Genomic DNA, 18,813 nt, shown 5'->3' on the forward strand with positions numbered 1-18,813 from the left:
TATACACAGAACATTTTTTAGTAAGTTTCCACTGTGGGCACCTGGGCTTCAGTCAGTTCAGTCGTCGTGGGGGATCATGGGAGTTGTGCAGAACATGCCTCAGAGTTGAAGAAACTGGAGCATTTTTTCATCAGCTCGTGTCCGTTAAGTGCCAGCATCCCCCATTCCCAGACTGAGCAAGTTCCTGCGGCCCCAGAGGAAGTTCCTGGCAGGCAGACATTGCGGATCATCGCAGTAGAAGGTTGTCCGTTTGTATAGGAACTGGGAGTGCCAAGGGGATATGGGTGGGGTATAGTACAGCACAGCATTTGCTATGACACCTGAAAGGATTTTCTGAGAAGATGAACTCAGCCTTTGTTTGCCCACTACTTCCTTTCCTCCCCAAGGAGTTTGCACCAGGATTCTCCCAGCCTGACCATGAGGGTTTTTTGTGTGTGTGGGTCCAAAGAAGAAAAATTATGTTTTCCTTCTTTCTTTTCTTTTTTGTAAGGCAAGAAAGGTCCAAGAGAGGCCCAGAAACAGTAGCAAGGTCTTGGCTTTACAGAAGCTTTGGAAACCATTAGTGGGTTTGGAAGCTGTCAACGTGTCAGGCAGATTGGTTTTCCAGAAAAAGGGCAGAGGTAAATTATAAATTGTATTCTGAGCCACGGATGCCCCAGCCCTGCCGTCTCGGGAACAGGGAAGAAATGCAGCTTGAGGGGCTAGGCTGTATTCTTTGGGAATGGGAAAAGGAAGAGGCAGAGGCCAGGAACTCAGACTAGATTACAGAGTGGTGTAGCTGCAAAATCATGGTGGGAGGGAGCATTCAAGGAAATGGGGTGGGGCTGAAAGGACTGGAAGGGTATTTGTGTGAGACGCAGTAGCTGCTCAGGGGGCAGGCGTGGGGCGAACCCTCTGCTTTAGGGCCGCTTTGCCTGCATCTCAATTATTTCTTGGTCTTTAGCTGCTTGCTGCCCAGGGGAGCCATAGGAGGTGAGGGTGGGCAGCTCTCTCTGGAGGAGTCCTAAGAGGAGGGTCTCTGAGAGCACTGATGATTGATTTGTAATTAGTGAATGAAGTTTGTGAAAGGCACATGTAAATTTTCCATGGCTTTTTGTATTTTCTTTATTTTTAAGGCCCGGAAGGGGAGGAATTATCTCAGTGGTAGCCTTGCTCTCATTAATGAGGCATTAGCTCACCTGGTTCAAGCACAGTACAAATAATGCTAACAGGGAAACAGGGAGAACCTTCCCTCAGGGCTGGTCTGGATTTAATCCTGGGGGGGGGGAGGCAGGTTGTTTCTGTTAAGTTCTTTCTTCCTGTTTTATCTTTGCACCAAAACCCCCAAACAAACTATTGAATTCTTCCAGTCATTAAGGATTGACAAAACTGGTCAAATCAGATTATTTTTTTAAGGATGGTTTTGAAATGCTACTTATTCGATGTGATGGCTCTTTGTTCGTTTGTTTTTCCTTCCGGCCCTGTTTATTGTTGTAATTTGGGGTAATTTAATTCATCATAGTTTCACACGTCTAATAGTAACCCGACTTATATTTGGGGTTTCTAGATAGTAGAGGCTTTTTCTGTCCAGGTGCAAGAGAAGGAAATCATGACGAGGACCTGTCCCTGAAAGGGGAGTGACGTTGTCTGTTTACAAATGGGTTTTGAGATGTAATGAAATAGTGTTTGCCGTTTATTACTGTGGAATCATAGCCTGGGTTTGAATGGCTTCTCTTTGCCAGGATGATGGAGGAGTGAAAAGCACATTCTGAGGAAATGTCAGAGCCAAATGTGGGGTGCAACCAGAGGGTCTGGATGCTCTCTTCCAGGGACTTTTTCAGGCCTATTTACAGAGTTCATTTTCCCTGAATGCAGCCTGACGACTCTCCCTCCCCTCCCCCTCCCCCCACTGCCATTTTGAATAGGTCTTCAGGGCAAGGCAGACCAGAACCCTGGCGCGAGACTTCAAATGTGACACCTTTGCAGTGGCATAAACCCATGGGACATAGCCATAGCTGCACAACAGAATCACATGGAAGCCTGTTAAAATGTAGCTTCCTGGGCGCTATTGCCAAGATTTTGACAGTGGGCGCGGGGTGGGGTCTGGGTATCTGTGATCTTTAATCTGCTCCGTGGGTTGCCTAATTTTGGTCAGTTTGTGTCAATCCCTTACTGTAAATTGATTCAATAATGCTATGTTGATAGAAGAGTTTTCGAACTCTAATTCGGTGACATTTTTCTTCCCTTCCTCCGTATGGACAGCAGGCTAGTTGGTTAATATGTCTTCAGAGCGCAAGTCTCCGAAGTCAGTGTTCTGTTCTCAGATCTGCCTCTGATTTGGAGGATGACCTTTTAACATCACCGTTCTTCAGTCTTTCCTTGTCTTCTATGTGGACCTAACGACTCCTGTTTAGCATGCCGAATGCAAAAGGAAAAGGACTGTGAAAAGTTCAAAATGTAAACTGCCATGGAAACGTTATTGCGTCAATAAAACATGTATACTCAGCAGATGAAGGGGAAGACAGATCGGGGGATGAGACTATCCATTCATCAGCCTTGGATTAATCGATCTCTGCTTGTCATTTTAAATAGAGTGATTTCAAAGGAATTATAGATTTCTGGACCGAATTTGCCTGGCTTACTATTTTTTATGTCAACTCTAAACATTGTTTTAAAATGTTGCCCTGTCACTTTGGGAGTATACACAAAGACCAGCCTCCAAGCCAGTAAGAGGCTGTTTGCTCAGGGACCTGGAAGGGTCACTCCTCTTTCTTCCTTTTCCCAGGAAGTGGAAGGAGCTGTCAGGATCTGTGTTGGGCATCTGTGTATCCATTCAAGTCATGGAATCGCTCCTGGGTACCTTCTGGGGACAGGAGTCTTCTTCTGGGTGTTTATTATTCTGACTGTTTTAGGGCCCATGGATGTGAGGAATATGTAGTCCCTGCTTTGACCGGTTGATGGTAGTGATTGGGAAGTTTGGGGTAGAGGTAAATTATTAGCTGACCGTGATACAAGATAAAATATTTGCAATGAGATTGAGAGCAGCGAAAAGCCCCAGCATGTTGGGAAAATGAGCAAATGCTTCATAGTGGGAACCATGATTTATGATGGACTTTGAAAAACATGCCGGATTCGACCACACAGAGACATTCCCACTAAAGAAAACAGCTAGAACGATGGCCTGACGGTAGGCACAGGCAAAGCATGTTTGAAAATGTTCCCAAATTCACGGAAAGATTTTCAGATTGCCTTGGGAAAGGGGTAATTTCCCCTTTCTTGGCATAAGTTGGGGTTCTTTTTACTATTTAGTCAGTCAAGGATTTGTTAGGCATGCAGACATGGCAACACCCCTCTTACATAAAGAAAAAGGCCTGAGATGCCAGGGTTTGTGGGCTGTGGGAACGCGGGACCAAATACCAGTGCTCAGGCCTGGGGGCCAGCTGTGGGATCCTGGTAAGGATCCAGCACTGGGACACGTTACTGAAAGAGGCCAAGAGGGTTAGGAAAGCCAAGCAAACTGCCTCTCTCACCGGTTAATGAAAAAGCCTGGGCTTGGAATCAGATCGACCCAGATTTCAATCCTGGTCCTGCTACTTACTTTTACCAGTGTTACCCTAGGCAATCAGTAAGTATAACTGGTGTAGTGTCGCTGGGACAGCTGGTACACTGTAAATGGTCAGTAAATAAACTGCTGAGTCCCGTGTGTAGAGGCCAAGTTCCAAAGAGGGATGATAGATGCTCATCTGCATTTCCATCGTGTCACAGTCTATTTCTCTCACTGTTTTATAATCTATTATGTCTCCTTCACATCTCAGCTATTTGCTTGGCTTTAGCCACGGTTAGGTTGCTCAGTTAAGTGTTCGTGATTTGGCAGAAAGAAAGACCGTTCCTTTAGCACTGGCAGTGGCTTCCTCATTTTGGGATTCTTTCAGCGGATGCTCCCATCTGGCTTTGCTCTGACACTCTGGCCTCTACCTGAACTTTCTAATCTTGCTGGCTTTGTCCTATCTGCGTGGGAACCTGAACCCAACCCTACCAAGGTAGCAATGTCGCCTCTAGTCTGCGTTTCCTTAATGTCTTCTTACATGGACTCCAGTCTTCGTGCGTGACATATATTGCCAGCCAGTCTCATGGATTGTTGTTGGGGGTCAAAGGTCACCAACCTGGTCGTCACTGGTGGCCTTGGGCACTAGCTTGGTGCCAGCCTGAGTGCTTGAGCTGGACAGATGATGCTCTTTAGGCAAAGGGAGGAGGACTTGGGGGTCATAGCTTGATCTTTTCTCTACATCCTCTGGATAAGCTGGCGGTCCAGAATGGCTTCGTTGGGCTAACCTAACACTCTTGGCCTACCTCGAGCTGTCCATGGGGCTTCTGAGCAGCTCCTAGACGCCCTGATAGGCTGAGAAGTTGTTGGTGTAAGAGTATAAATACAATACCTTAGCTTTGTTCAACCCAGTGTTTTTCCAGATCATGGGGTCATGGACTCTGCTCATGTACGCCCTGATTCACGTACATATCCACCAAACACCTATGAACATACCTGGAAAATAGTTTGTCCATACTTAGGGGAAATGTCCTAATTTCATCTTCATAAACGTGCTGTACGATAGACTTATTATCTCCACTTTATTGACGCAAAAAAGGAAGTGCAAAGAGATTCCAAGACTTGTCCCACGTCACCTAGTGAGCAAGTTGTAGAGGTGCTCACACCCATTGTGTTTGCACGCACAGCCCTGCCGTCGGCTCTTGGGATAGAAACGTCATGTTAGCACAACGTTGAGAAACCATACCCTTCCAGAGGCTGCCCATGCCCATCACAAGCCCATGTTAACGTCCTGAATCTTAGAAATTGGACGGGCTCTACTTGGGGACTGAATTGGACTGGGACCATAAAACAAAGTCGGGAAGCCTGTCACCTGTATGTCATTCAGTGTTACACCCAGGGGCTTGCCACGGGGACTGCTGTCATCTTCACCTCTCCCCGGGCTTGGAGGAATTCTCAGATGGGAGGTGCACAGATCTTAGCAGAATTACCACCTGCTACTTGGGGGCTCTGTCAGCATCTTCCACACCCACTCCCAAGCCTCCCAAGCCTCGAGTTCCTGGTAGGAGTGGTGGTAGAGGCTTTTGCTGTGCGGATTGTTCTTTTCATGGCCCAGGGACCAGGGAAACAGCACAACAACAACAAGAACAGAATCCTTGCTAGAAGATTCGATCGTCCTGAGTCACAGAAAAACCAATGACTAGAATCTCAGTGACCATCCCCCCGCCCCCAGCAAAGCCTTGCCCACATTTTTTTTTCCCCTTCGGTAAAATTCCAGGAATGGTATTTAGCATGGCTGAGCAGACAGGGGTTCAAATGTTGGAACCTTTCTGTGTGCTTCTCGGAGCCTGTTCCATCATTCATAAGAAGGGGATAATAATAATACTGTTGCTGTTTAACAGTATGGTCGTAAGGCTGAAATGAAAATAATCGATGTGCTTTGTTATCTATGTTTCTGAGGAACACTCCAAAGCAGAATTCAAAATAAAGAAATGGCTTCAGCCGAAGGCAGATGTCATGAATACTTATTAATCACACACTTCAAGATCAGGATGACTGTGACTCCAAGCAAATGCAGAAAAATACTCACACCTGCCCGCCCTTGGGCCGAGTGTCATTGCCCCGGCGAAAAGGATTAGCTCCGCGGCACAAGGCAACTTTGGTCAGGGTGACTTGAAATAGAGGTAACGTCCCATCTCTTTAAATTGCCTATATCTACTAGTATTAAAAAAAAAAGTGTTAGCAACACAGAATGCTAGAACTACCATCTCCTCCTCCAGCCTCTGCCTCTCCTCACAGATGGGAAAACAAAGGACCCAAAGAAGGGATTGTAGCTGGCTCCAAAGCGACACAAATCATAAATGATAAAAATGAGATTCTAACCCTGATCTTTTATCTTACATGACGTTGGTGTTCTGATTTGTCATGCCTATTAGATAAAATTTGAAAAATGTGGAAAATGATAAAGCAGGAACAGAACGCCGGTAATCCCTCTGCACAGACAATTCCACTCTGACCATTTTGGTGTATTTCCTTCCTTTCCGTCTTCTCTCAATGCATTTTCTTCCACTTACCTAGAGACACGGTAAAACCCAGGTCTTCTGAGCTCACACTCAATGCTTTCGCTGGCATATCAGGCCACCTTTCTAATCAGCATCCTTATTTGATATTGGATCAATAATAGGTTTTTAATTCTCAAAGCTAAGGAAAGCTGCCCACGAGCCCCCAGATGTATGTGGCTCATTAAGAAAACAGGTGTAATAATGAGATCAGGAACCAATCAGATCACCAGGATGGCTCAGAGCAGGAAGCCAAGTTGGTGCTAGACTTTCAGGGGACTCCCCCAAAGCTCCCACCCCACACCCCATCGAAAGCACCCTCAGTGGCATAGCTGCTATTAGAAACTGGACCTGATCTCAGCCTGCGTTCATCCCAGCTGGAATCAGGGCAGAAAATGAAGAGGCCGCACGCGACGCTTCCCACAGCCCTGTTACCGTCAGGCATGCAATGCCTGGGCCCCAGAGCATTTTGACTCAGCTTCTGTTCTCTGTGCGAAGGCTGAATGACTAGCACTCCAGCTGCAGCCTGCACTTTAACTCTCCGTTCTCTTCCCAGCCCACAATCTTGTTATCGTTCGACTTCGGGTCTGTCAGAGAAGGGGGAGGAGAAGCTCGTGGAGACGTGACTAAGGGGGCCTGAGACGGGTCAGAATGTCCTTCCAATCGATTCTGCTCTCATGGAGGTGATGCTGTAGCATCCTGTGTGCTGGGAGAGTCCATCCCCCACCCCCACCCCCGTCCCGACCTGCTCCTCCCCTGCTTTCTGACAGCTGAGCTAAGAAACCTCCTCCAAGGCTTTTCCTAACAGAGGCCTCCGCATCCTGTGTGCCTGGCTGTCTGGCCACAATTCCTTGAGGAGGCAGGAGCTAACTCTACTGTCCTGGCAGACTGGAATAATAGGAAAGAAATGTTGGGGAGCCACGCAGCATCTTTGTTACACAGCGCGTTCCTGAAGCAGCCAGCTATTTTTAGAAGGAGGGAAAAAAAGGTAGCAGCTTACTCTTTAGGGATCGGCAGCATTCATTTTAGCTGGGCTGCAAACGACACATTTCCCCCTGCCTCTGTGAGATGCTGTCATCACACATCCCCGAGCAAGCAAAACATGTTGCTGGGAAAAGGAGACAGGAACGGAGGGCCGAGGGAGCCTGCTAGACCAAATGCCTGAGTGATTGAATCAAAAAAGAAGGTGGCCTAGTCACTGGGGAGGATTGAAACCTCAAGTCTCTGCTCCAGTGTCGCCCTCAGTGAGGTCTCCTTGGCGCTCTATTTAAAGCAGGCCCTGTCACTGACTCTCGCTTTATCCTGCATTATTGTTCTTCCCTGCACATGTCACTACCCGACATTATGCTTTTTATCTGTTTATTCATTTTTCCATTGTCTGTCTTGCCCACTAGAATGTAAGGTCCGAGAAAACATGGAGTTGGGTTTATTCACTGCTGTGTCCCCAGGGCCTAGAACAGGGCCTGGCACACGGCAGAAGCTCAGGTAATATAAGTGAAATAAGTCAATGGATTGTGGGAATGAATGAACCTAGTATGAGCAAGACAAGGAGTAGACCAATCCCCACAAGGACAACAGCAACAGCAGATGACGTCTTGAATGCCGTGATCAGCTCCCTGAATCTTCACAGCAGCTCTGCATCCTGCATGCTGTCCCTGTCCCCGTTTTGCTGTGAAGGAAAATAGACTTGGGGGTTAAGTGACTTGCTTCTGTGACCCTGGGGTCACAAGGTGAGTAAATGGAAGAGCCAGGATTTGATCTCGGGCCTGGGGGCCATCTTTTCAGACATACCAGATTCAGAATTCACTTGATAGTATTGTGAATCGAGTTATTTGGAATTTCTTTCCATGATTCTTATCCAACTGTATAAAGCTCTCACTAAAATGACCACATGAGGTGAATGTTTCATTTGCATCTACTAAACCTGTGACGCCCTTGAACTTGTCATCATAAACTCAAACTGGCAGAGCACTGCTCTGTGGCAGAAGGAGCCCCATTCTTTGTCACAGTAGTGGCTCAGTAGTGAAGCCGTTACCACATAGGTAATGGGAGTTCCTTTCCTTGAAGATTTGGGAATAAAGGTTAACAGCCATTCTGACATGCTCCACTGTTGACTTTTCGCTTGCTGAAGACATGGCCTAGACAACACCACTTACTGACGAAGTGTTTTCAAAGCCAGAGCATTTTAGGGCCTCTTAGTTAATTTTGTCATCACTGTTTTTCACGGAATTGCGATTTGCATGCACCCCTCTTCCCAAAGAAAATGCAACAAAAATATGTCCGACCAAAACGCCCCACCAAGGACAAGCGGTCCACGGAGCTCCCCAAGGGCAGGGTATATTTATATGTGCACCCCAAAGTCCCCAAGGCCCCTGCAGAGGCTCATTTCCTTCTGGGGGCTCCCAGGTGCCCTCAGCACGCTGGCTCGGGGCATGAATGGAGTCTCATTTTCCTCCTAAGCGTGGCTTATCCACATCATAGCACCTGGCGTAGTCCATTGTCAGGATAGTCACATCATTATCTTGTGTTTATGAAAATTAAAGTCTCTCTCATGTTTGTATTATAATTAGCCAGTTAAAGAGTCCTATTATTCCTCTTCAAGGAGACCTACATGTAAGTGAGTGAGAGACTCTGTGTTTCCGTGGAGGAGTCAAGGAATCACTGCCTTGTTTCCAAAGCAGGCTCCAGCACCATTGACTTCGAGGATTCTGTGTTCAGTCACCTCCCCATCCCAAGAATCCCAGGTTTTAGGGACATTCTGGGCCACCCAACCCCATCTGGGCCTAGGTTCCTTTTTAGTGTTCAAACCACCAACAGATTTCCTGAGCCATTCTTCTTTCTTTTCTTCTAGGTGAGTCACAATTATACTTAGGTCTATGAGGAATTCACTGAGATTTCAAAGTATTCTTCAATATTTCATATTGATTTGTAGAGGATGAGTAAGTCCCTAATAGGAGTACAGACTCCTGACACTTACATTTCTGTCACATTAGAGAACAGTCTAGTTTTTACCCAAGTTTTTCTTTTCAGTATATATCAGTTCAAGTCATAAGTTGTCAAGGAAGAAAAGTAGTCCATGTGATTTGTTCTCTTGGGGTGCACGTGTCACTGCTCGCAACTAGCTTGGTAGTTCTCACCCTGGCTGTATGTTAGAATCACCTGGAAGGGCTTCCAAAAATTACCAACGTTCAGGCTCTACGGCAGGCCACGTAAATCAGAATGTCTGGACGTAAGGCTGAGGGGATTTCATATGTACCTAAGATCAAGAACCACTGAATTACAGGGCCTGTATTTGAATGGCGCTGTTTTCCCAGTGCCTAGCACGGGGTTGGGAACCTGTCAGGTACTAGACACGTGTGTGGAGATAATAGATGCTCCAAAGAATTCAATTTGTAAGGGTTATTTGGCATCATTGCCAGAAATATCGATGCAATTCTGACCATGTTTCATTTTCAACCGCTCACCCCTGCCCCATACATATAAATACTAAGTCAGGTCCTCCTGGAAATGACAGTGCGTCTTTGAAACCTTCTTCGGGCTACTTCTATGTGACCACACTTCAAGTGTCCTGACACAAGGTGGTGTCCTTTTAATCGACTGGCTGTGGGTTTGGGGACTTCTTGTTTGGAAGGAGCAGTAACCATGAGGCAGCCTCTTGGACCGCGCTTTTCCATTTTATGAAACAAAGCTACAGGCTTTGAAAATACGTACTTTAACTACTTGAGAAAAATTCTCAGCCTGACCCGGACACGGCTCCTCTAAGCCTCCCGGGGGCTGGGTTCTATCCCACGAAACAGGCGCACCAGGAGAAATGGGTTCCCTAGACTAGGTTGGTCGCTTTTCAGCTGAAGGAGTCGACTTTTATTGGTCCCTACTCTTTTCGCCATTTGAATTTTTTATGGACTTGTCAGTTTTCTTGTCTTCTGTTCTGCAATAGCATTTTGCAGCAGCATATCAACCTTCAAATTTGACTGTTGGCATATTCAGTCATGAAATCTGAAGAGTCACTTTTATCGATGTCCTAGAAGCTTGTATGCAAGGGACAGTCATCAGTGCTTGGTAACTCGTATTTTCATTCCCTTGGTTTTCATTGTTAAGCTGCTTTTAAACTGGTAAGGACTGGAAACTCTTTCACTGGGATCTAGATCTTGTTTTCTCCTTTTTCTTTTCACCATTCCCAGAAACCATAGCAGATCTCAGCTTCTATGAGATTAATCTTCATTTAAGCCCTTTTCTTACTATAACAGATCATGAAAAGTTGACTCTGTCTAGCCCAGTTCTCTAGATTCGAGTATTCATCATCACACGCTGCTCTTTTCCGTATCATGAGACTCAACATTTCTTTGTCCGTTGATTCTTTCGATGTTTAACTCGGTGTGTTTCTTGACACCAAGAATTTTTAGTCAAATGTGGTGATGGGCCCCTCAGAGACACCTGTTAATGATTTTATGGTTTTATTTAAGCATTTATGTTATGCTGCATACAATCTGTGTTTTGCTTTAAATCTAGAGGCCATTATCAAATACACCCAGAATTCCTTAATACATTTCAAAAAGCCGTTGCCTGAATAAATGTACTGATGGTATTTAAATATTTCTGCCAAGCTGTTTCTTAGGCAGGGTTTTCGTCACTCTGATTTTCTAGTCTTCCTCTTCTATCCTTCCTGCTTGTTTTTGCACTGACAGGAAGATGGGGGAGAGGCACAGCTCCCACTGAGACTTTTTTCCTTCCCTAAAACGAGGTAAAGTCGATGAATAGAAGGTTGAAATGATTAGTTACAATGAAATTGTGAGAGCATCTGTGGAAAGGAAGAGAAGTTGCAGGGGTGATGGAATTCTGATGGAAAAGGAAGGATGGTTTCCTTCAGAGGACGAGGAGGGACCCGGTGAGTATGAGATGGCGTTCCTAAAATAAGGGAAATGGTCCCTGTGTTGGTTTTTCAGCTGACTGGCCACATTAAGAACGTTTGTGTGTATAACGAAACAGGTGCCGCATTTCCCCCTCAGTATAACCATCAAAATGACGACTGTCTAGTGCCCTGCTCTAGCAGCCTAACAGAAATACCTGACATCGTTACATGTGCAGCTCAGCAGGCTGAGATAGTCGGATGGTGTCGAGACATCAAGGAAAGTGGGTTTCTGAGTCTGCAGTAGAATGAACACTCAGAACCAAGATCAGACCTCCTTTAGTCTTTGTTTCTGTTATTTTACTGGGTTTCATTAAATGTTAAGAAGTTCATGGTTAGCTTTACAAATCTAAGACTATTCAGTTTCTCTACTTTCCTCCCAAGAATTGTAAAGAACCTGGAACGTTTTATCTTTGATCTCCCAATTACCATGTGCCAGATTATTGTCTGCTAGTATTTAGAACCACCTTGTTTTTGCACTCCCGCCGTTACCTATTATTTTCCTTTATTATTTCCAGTTAGTGTTTATTTAGATGTGTTAGCAACTTCTTTGCTTGCCATTTGTCTCTTACACTCTACTCCTTTCATTTAGATTCAGTTGCCTTCTTTTCAAACTATAGAATATTCTTGTACTGAAGTTCTCTAAGCAAGAAACTCAGTGTTTCTTTGAAGATGTTGAAATTTCACTTTCATTCTCTTAACGATGGGTTAGCTGGGTAGAGATGGCTTTATCCCCCCCCCGCCCCCGCCAAGTGTAGCAGTTTCAAAACACTGCTCTATGTCTTGCTGTGGAGAAGGCTGTTGTCAATCTAATTATCTTTCTTTTGCAGGCAATCTTTTGTTTTTCTTCGGTCACTTTAACTATTTTTGATTTTTCTTCCAGCCCCTAGAGTACAGATTTGTTTTTATTTAGCCTTCCTGGAACTTGGCATGTTTAAACCTGAGGATTCATGTCTTTTTCTGCAATTCTTGGAAATGATTGCCGTTACATCTTAGAATATTTCCTCTCCCCCTTCTTGTTATTATCTCCTACTGAAAATCCTAGTAGACTTTGGTTGGCATTCCTCATTTCGCCTTCTCTGTCTGTTAACCTTGTCTTCATCATTTCCATCTGTTTCTCTCTCTGTACTGCAGTCTGGGTTTCTTTTCTCAGAAAGCTTCCCGTTTACCAATTTTTCATATCCGTGTGGATCTTCAAGGGATTAATCATTTCATTTTCATGATTCCTGACACCTTCAGACTAATAGGAAATTCATCTGCAGTAGGGAATGCAGCCAGGAGGTCACTCTCAGTAGTCGTGGTGTGTGCCGTGGGGTGTGGTGTGTGCCGTGGGATGGACGACAAGCACTGATCTTGAACTTTTTTTCTTGATGGTAAGTGCTCAATAAATGTCTCGTGAAAGACCAATCGAATGAACGAATGAATCAATGAACCCATTCCCCTATGTAAAGGCAAAAAAGCCAGCCCCTGACCTCATGGAGTTTACGCTTTAGGAGAGAAGCCATCACATTGCTTTGTCATTGTTAATTTACCTGTTCCAGATATGGTGGGAGCCAGATGAAGGAATGGGAGCCAGGGAAGTATTTCAGAGACGGCTCCGCTCGTAGTGGATTTTGCAGAATCGTTAGGAGTTTGCCCCGTGGATGAGGGACGGACGGGAGAGGGGAAGCACTGTGTAGTCAAAGGCTCGGAGATTCCCAAGAGCCTAGGACTCCTGGAGATGGGTGTGTTGATGGCTCCTAACGAGGGACATAAAGGGAATATGTTTTAAAAATATGTTTAAAAGAAAAGTAAGAGCACATACCCTCTGCCCTTGGCCCCTTACACAGCCAGCTCTGCCCCCAGCATGCCGAGCTGCCCGCTCCCCTGCGCAGCTTTCCTGGTGATGTACAACAGAGGGAACGGTGGGATGGCCACCAGCCTTTGGGCCTGTGGCGGAATGACCAGGCCCGGGTAAGATTCCAGCCAACAGTCCCACCTTCTGTGTCGTAATTTAATCAAGTATTTCAGTCCAGATGCTAAATCCTGAAACTCGGGAGCCAAGAGGAATTACCAACTTCAAAAGAAAAGTGAGAAGCAAATCTGGCCTGCCTTTCCACACAGTGGCACTGGTTATGTGCCAGACGATGCTCTGGGGATGTAGCGGCGCACAAGCCAAAGCGAGGAGATAACGCCATCAACGTGTAACCTGATACAGAGCTACTATCATATAGTCATAAATGCACTGGGAAAATACGGCAGAGTGGACGGGGGGGACGAAGTGGGGGGAAAGCTTCTTTAGCCACAGGGGCCTGAAGGGGTATTAAGAGAGACCTGAATGATGAGCAGGGGCTGCCAAGCAAAAGGACGAAGAAAGAGTGTTCCAGGCAGAGGGCAGAGGAGGTGCAAAGCTGCCACGGCAGGAACTAGTGGATTATGTCCAAAGGGCAGAAAAGAGCCTTGAACCTGGGGCGGAGTCAGAGAAGATGAAGCCAGGAAGGTGGGCTGGAGGCCCATCACCTAGGGCCTTGCAAGGTATCCTAAGGGGTTTGGATTTTCTTCTAAGCAACGTGTGCAGGCAGTGGGAGCAGCACGATCAGATTTTGGTCTTTAAGGGATTTCTCTGGAGATTATCTGAGTAATTAAGTGGAAAAGGGCAAGTTTGAAGATAAATTAGGACCCCACTGTAGGAGTCCAGTGGAGGCGTGTGATGGTAGCTTGGCATAGGGTGGTGGGGTGCAGATGGTGAGAGGATTCGGACTGGGGACCCATTTCTGAGGTAGAATCCGTAGGGCTTGGTGATGGATTGGAATTCAGGGTGTGGGAAAGGGAGGAGACCCAGGCTCTGTACTGAGTTATCAGATGGTGAAGACTGGCAGGAGGAAGAGCAGTGAGGGCATGAGTGTCCAGAGTTCAAGTTCAGACATGGCCAAGGGTAAAGTCTAAGAGTGGTGATATCGCATAAGGATGTGTTGGGAAGGAGTTAGGACATGATCCTCTGTGGAAATCTGAGAGCGTGGAGCTTTGGACACTAGTAAATAAGACGATCTGCTTGTGGGATTTTGATTGGAGCTGGGCATCCCGCGGGAGCCGTGAAATGTTGACATATGTATAGTCAAAATGGTTTGGGCTCCTGTGAGCAGATAGGACCTGTGACATACAGCCTGTTCTTATTCTTTTTCTCTTCTCCCATTTTCTTTCTCTAAAACTTAGCTCCTGCCACGATTGTAAGCCCAGGACACATGCACATAGACCCACACACGAGGACGCTGACACATTCATACACACACATAATTGTGTTATTTCCCGTTTGCTGACAGAGAGTGAGTGACCTCACTTGGGGAGCTGGCCTCGCTCTCCATTTCATGCTTCTAATTGCAGGCAATTCCCTAGGGCTCTGACAGCTAGTTCCTCGTTTATTAGCTACCTTAGGAAAGGCGAAAAATAGGCTTTGAGGGGTAAATATTGATACACTGCATGGAGGTTTTTGCTTTGGCGAAATCCAAGGGGAAGGGCAGCTGGTTCATGCTCGTCCCGGTCCACCACGTATGCAGCAGTGACCCTTCTGTCTAACTCTGACTGCTTTCTGGTTGGAGATATAGAAGACCTTCTCTGGGCAAGTGTTGCTTGGGTCAAAAGCATCAGTTCCTCGTGAAACCTCACCAGCCTTTCCAATTGGCAACCATTGTTCTGGAAATGGAGAGAATTCTGCCCGTGTGACTGGCTTTTTGCACTAAGGAACAGGCCGAAAAGATGGCATTCCCCAGCCTGGGCTGTGGACTCCATTGCTGCACATGGTAGGGGGATCGCAATCGGCTGAACATATCAACCTCAACCCACGGCCTGTACGTGTTCAGTTTCTTCGAGTTCTGATATCCCTCCCGCACTTCTCCCCGCCCACAAGCTGCTGCTTTTTTTTTGTTTCCTCATCTAAACCTTTCCAATATGCAAGTCACAGCAACAACCTCCTTAGTCCTGAATAAAGAACGGACTGAAGGCTGGAGAAATGTGAGAGAGAACGAGAGAGAGCTTCGCATCTGAGTCCTGACTTCGGGAGTTGTGTCGGGGCAGGGAGTTTGATTCTCTCCCTCTTATGAATCTCCTCCTCCCCGACAAGCTTTGGGCATATCATCATCTCTCGGTATTTTTTGAACCTCCTATTGAAAAAAGCTATGAATGCTTTGAAACAGGAAGAGGACACGGGGAAAGGGAGTGGTCTGGACATGTTGACTGAAGGCGACCTATGTCCCGTGTTTCTCCCGCAAAGGAGTGAGGTCTGAAGTGGGTGCTGGGCCCTTCAGGGTCAGGAGGCATGAGGAAACCAGGAATGGAGTTCGCCACATGTATACTGAGCACCTGCCTAGTGTCTAGTAGTGTCTGTTCAGGCCCCTAGCGGATGTTCAAGAAATACTTACGGACCAAGTGCTCTTAGGTTTGACCTGTGCGAATTGCTGATGTCGGAGAGGCGAACAACGCAGGTCGTACTTGCCCCCGGACAACTTACACAGCTTAGGTAATTAAAAGGTGTGCAGTGGAGCAAGCCAGTGTTCTGACTCCTTCCCTTTTGCCTCCTTTTGTCCGCAGCTCCGCTAGGAAAGCTTGGTTTGTGTTGTTATTGTTGATGTCAGAAGAAGCCTTTTTAAACACCAGAGCAGATATGCCTCTTGCAGCTGGAGAAAGATCCCATGGCGTTTATTCAGGCAAGTGGGATTTCACTTCAGAGGTAGATGGTGGTGTGGCTAAGCTTCGGATGGGTGGAAAAATTTGTCAGCTGGGCTGTGGAAAGCCCGAGAGCGTGTTCCCTGATCCAGCGGCTGTTTGCAAGAGTCCTCACCAAGAAAAAACAGAAGCCAGGGATTTCTTTGTCATGGAGGGAGGGATCCTGGCTCAGATCTGAATTTGGACCAGTGCCCTGGCCCTGAAATGTTTTCACGTGACAGCTTCTCTGGCTGACCGCGCGGGCCCCAGATGTGGTGTGAGGGCTGAGACCCATCGTCCTCGGAGTGGTTTGGTGGGGTGAGCTCTGGGGGCGTGTCCAGGCCTTTGCTGTGCCCAGGACAGTGCCGGCCCAGCAGACAGAGGTGTGACGTCTGCTGTGGCTTGTTCTGCTGCTTCGCTCCTAAGTTGCCCTTTTAGACTACTTAACAGCTGTGTGTCATGTCATGTGGCCTTAGCGTCTCCTCACATAACTGTTCATAGTAGTTAGTGCTCAATGGAATGTGAACCATTCCAAGCCTGGGATCCATGTTCACTTAGCCAAGCAAGGCTTATATGAGCCCCGCCCTCCCTGGAACTTCTGACTGGATCAGGGATTTAGACGCCCACTGTCATCTACCGTCATTGACCTTATCTCATTGCTCTTCCGTCCCATCTGTTGCTGCTACTGAAGCACTGATGGAAGGATACGTAGGAGTCATTCAGACCGAGATGGCAGAGAAAAGGTTGGGGAAGGCCTTCTAGGCAGGGCGAGCAATGTGTAAAAGTCCACATGTGGAGAGCAGTTCTTTTCCCATTGCACAGCTAATGTCACTGAGGCTTACAGAGCTAGGCGTCTTTGTTGACACGTCTAGTGAGTAGCAGAGACCAGGTTTAAATCTGTGTCTAACTCCAAAGCCTGTGCATTTGCACGTAAGCTGCCTCCTGAAGTGGGCAGCCATGGAAAGGTTACGGAGGAGACTTACATGAAGAAAGCAGTGTTTCAGGAAGATTACCTTGGTGGCCGTGTGTATACTGGATTAGCAAAGTGAGAGGCTAGAAATAGGAGACCAGTTGGAGGACATTGTAAAAGCCTAGTCATAAATGATTTAGGACTCATTTCTGTGTGCTGAGCTATTGATCTTTACTTCCCCATTCATAATATTGATCAGAGTTGTATTTTTTAAAGTTGGTCTTTGCCCACTAGTCTGTAAGCTTGGTGAGGATGGAGACTGTGTCTCTCTTGTTCACTGCTTTATCTTCACTGCCCACTCAGTTCCAGGCACGTAGTTAATACACAATAAATACCTGTCGGTTACATGAATGGACGTGAATGAAGGACAGTGAGAGAAGGTTTGAAACGGTTCGCCTAAGGTAAAGTAGATAAACCTTTAAAACATGAGCGGAAAGACGGTAACAGCTACCATTTCAGGAGGAGCTGTTTTGAGCTAAGCAAGTATTTTAACTATATTTTCTCAATTCATCTTCACAGCCACCATGGGAAATAGGTCCTGTTTGAAACTAGTTTAAAGCTAAGGAAATTCCCCTTAAGAAGGAATAGAATGGAGCATGGCGACTGTAATCAACAATACCACATGGTTTACTTGAATGTTGGTAAGAGAACAGATCTCAAATGTTCTCGCCACCCATGTAGGAAAAGCTAACAATGGAGGTGATGGATGTGTTAACTAATCTTATTGTGGGAGTCATTTCGCAATATGTATGTGTTTCAAATCATCATGTTGTACATCTTAAACTTACACCATGTTATTTACCAATGATATCTCAATGAAGCTGAAAAGAAGCCTTAGAATCGTTGGCCAAATGGCCAGAAAACGCTGAGTCAGCATGTGTATCGAACCCCGGTCTGATTGATTCCAAAGCTTGTGCTTATAAGCACCCTGTTGAGGAACCGGGAGAACTTGGGGTTGAAGACGGAAGATGGGAAGTCAGAAAAGAGAGACTGTGTTCTCTCCCTTTTGGCTTACTGGTCTGTGGTTTTGAAGATTTTGGTTTTAGACCTCTTGAAGTACCATCAGGCCAGCCCAGTACAGATGAGACACCCAGTGGATGATACAGAAATGGGGTTTAGATGAGAAGTCAGGCTGGGGGTAGAAATTCAGCAGCAGTCAGGATGGGGGCAACAGGTGGTAATACTCAGAGAGTCTTTTCAAGACAAAGAACGTAGAGCGTGGAGATCACAGGCACAGAGCCTCCACCCGGGTTGTTAATTGTACTCAGCAGACTAAGCGAGGCAGAGGAGCTGACAAAGGATGTGTCTTCCCCAAGGTCAGATGACTAGAGTAGTGTAGACAGAGACCCGGGAGCAGTGGGAGGAGTGCCTGCAGAGTAGACGCTTGTCCTTTCCCCCGGCTGAGCATTCGGGTAAGACACGGGCCCCACAGGCTGATTGCCTGGGTGGAAGGAGGGACCCCAGGAGCTTCTTCCTCTAACAGTTCTAGGCAGGAATAGGAACACCAAAGATTTGTTCTGAGGGAGATTTCTGTAACAGAGCACTAACACACTTCCAAAATAGGTTTTCGAGTAAGGGGGACCCCAGAGAAGTCTGGAGCATCCATACAGAGCCAGATGGGGAGTTCTGTATTCCCATTAGAAAGTGTAAGTGTGGACATATTGGGGTCCTTGAAGGGGCAAGGCAAAGTACAGATGTGAGAGCTGAGTGATGGGGAATTGGAAGAGGGAACGATTATTATTAGTGTTTTATGCTGCCAGAAGGTCACATGGCCGGGGCTTCCCTGATGGTGCAGTGGTTAAGAATCCACCTGCCAATGTAGGGGACACGGGTTCGAGCCCTGTTCCGGGAAGATCCCACATGCCGCGGAGCAACTAAGCCCGTGCGCCACAACTACTGAGCCTGCGCTCTAGAGCCCGCGAGCCGCAACTACTGAGCCCGCGTGCTGCAACTACTGAGGCCCGCGCGCCTGGAGCCTGTGCTCCGAACAAGGGAAGCCACCGCAATGAGAAGCCCGCACACCGCAGTGAAGAGTAGCCCCCGCTCGCCGCAACTAGAGAAAGCCCGCTTGCAGCGATGAAGACCCAATGCGGCCAAAAATAAATAAATTAAATATATTTTTAAAAAGGTCACATGGCCAGTGAGTGTCCTGGCAGAAGTCCTGAGAGGGATTCATTCA

Source organism: Neophocaena asiaeorientalis, unplaced genomic scaffold, assembly GCF_003031525.2.
Source record: "Neophocaena asiaeorientalis asiaeorientalis breed wild unplaced genomic scaffold, Neophocaena_asiaeorientalis_V1.1 scaffold961, whole genome shotgun sequence".
NCBI lineage: Eukaryota > Metazoa > Chordata > Mammalia > Artiodactyla > Phocoenidae > Neophocaena > Neophocaena asiaeorientalis.